Below are 2,015 nucleotides of genomic sequence, written 5' to 3'. Positions count from 1 at the left end.
GTTGTTATGTGCCGTCGAGTCAGCCCTGACTCATAGCGACCCCTCCTTGGGTTTCCGAGGCAGTATCACTACGGAAGTAGGATTGCTCAACCTTCCTTCCGAGGAGTGGCTGGTGGGTTTGAACCGCCAGCCTTCTGGTTAGCAGTCAAGTGCCTTAGCCACTATGCTACCAGAGATTGCTGTATCATATTACTTTTCATTATGTTACTTCAATGAAATAAATTAGTTTTGTTTTAAGGGCAATATAGTTCAATAAACCAGACAAAGACTTTGATCTCAGATTAATTTGAATTCAAATACTTGATCTCTGATGTATATCATTCTTTTTCTTTTTTTGGGCCAGAGAAAATGTTAAGTTACTCATATATCTCATGTTACGACACTACATCATCAATGGTATATATAAACTCCCTCTTACTTTCTTATTCATTTCGTTTTTTGCTCTTCTCTACTTTCACAACTTTCCCCAAGGATAACCATTCCAGCCACTTGCTATAGAATCTTTACTTTGTATGTAACTTTAAAAATACATATACATATACATATACATATATCCCACAAAGACTATTAGTGGTTACCAGAGGTAAGAGGGATGGGGAAAGGGGAAGATTTTGTTACGGGGCACTAAGTTTATGTTATACATATACATATATCCCCCAAAGACTATTAGTGGTTACCAGAGGTAAGAGGGATGGGGAAAGGGGAAGATTTTGTTACGGGGCACTAAGTTTATGTTAATGGTAGTGTAGTATTTTGGGAAAGGATAGCAATAATGGTGTCACAATGTGAAAAATGTCATCAATGTCCCTGAGCTGTAAATGTGGCAGTTGTTATGTTGACAAATGTCTTATGCATGTTTTTACCACAGTTAAAAAAAAATGTTGTGGCTAAGAGTCGCCAAAAGGTCTTCGTACACGCACATACATACACAGTGCCTACAGCTGCCTGTCATGGTATCTGAAAATCCACCACCAAAGTTGTTCTTTACAAGCCTTCTGGAGACCCTCTCTTTCTAGGGCTAAGTTATGATGCTCCCTGGGAATGACTCAATTGCTAGTTAATATACTTTTTGTCTGCTGCAACCATTTCTGTTCACTGAATACTACCTAAGAAGGTTTTAGAATTGTGTTCCCCAGTGCAATGGCCTCTAGAGTATGTGTTTATTTAAAATAATTCAAATTTTGGAGTTCCAGCAAGATGGCAGAATAGGCAGATAAGCTACACAGACCCTCTGCAACACAGCAATGAGAAACCAATTGAAACCACTACAGAGGACGATCCTAGAACCCTGAGCTTTGAAGGCAAGAATAAAAAAGTGGATTAAATAAAAGAACCTGAATGAAAATAGTGAGTAAGGAGACAAACAGAGCTGTGGATGGGCAGCTGCCCTGAAAGCATAGCCATTTTGAATATATCCTAGGAGCAACCTAAGAATAAGCTCTGCTTACTGAAGACTCCATGAGTAAGGAGTGCACTAGTGCCTGACAACCAGAAAGGAAAAGAGCAAAGAAGAAGACAAACAGACCTGTAGACTGCAGCAGCTGTCCTGAAGGTGCAGTCATTTTGAAATATTTGCAAGTGGCTGGCAAGACTATTTTGAATATATGCAAGTGGCATTCTTCCTAGACTGCAATATAGGATTGGGCTACACTTGCTGAGGACAGTACAGACAGGTACACTGGAAACTGATGACTGGAAGGGTGTGATATTCCCCTTGTAACTCTTATACTCCACACACTCTTGGTAAACAGAGGTGTGGCATTCATCTGCCTCTACCAGCAAAAATTCCATCCCAGTTTGTGGCCTGACAGAGCCTGGGTGCCTTGCCCCACCCCTCACAGTTTTGTTCTTGATTGTTTTTTGTTTTAAAATTATTCTTTTTATCCTCCTCCTTTCTACCTTTTTTTTTCCCTCTTTCTTTCTTTTGGCTCTTCTCATCCCTTGTTTTTGCTTTTGTGGTTTTCCCATTTTTTTCTTTACTATTCATTTACCATTCCTCATTTCTCTCATTCCTC

This window comes from Orycteropus afer, unplaced genomic scaffold (genome assembly GCF_000298275.1).
Source record: "Orycteropus afer afer isolate SDZICR_OR568_19922 unplaced genomic scaffold, OryAfe1.0 scaffold00065, whole genome shotgun sequence".
Taxonomy (NCBI): domain Eukaryota; kingdom Metazoa; phylum Chordata; class Mammalia; order Tubulidentata; family Orycteropodidae; genus Orycteropus; species Orycteropus afer.
Note: the sequence above shows the minus strand (reverse complement) of the source record.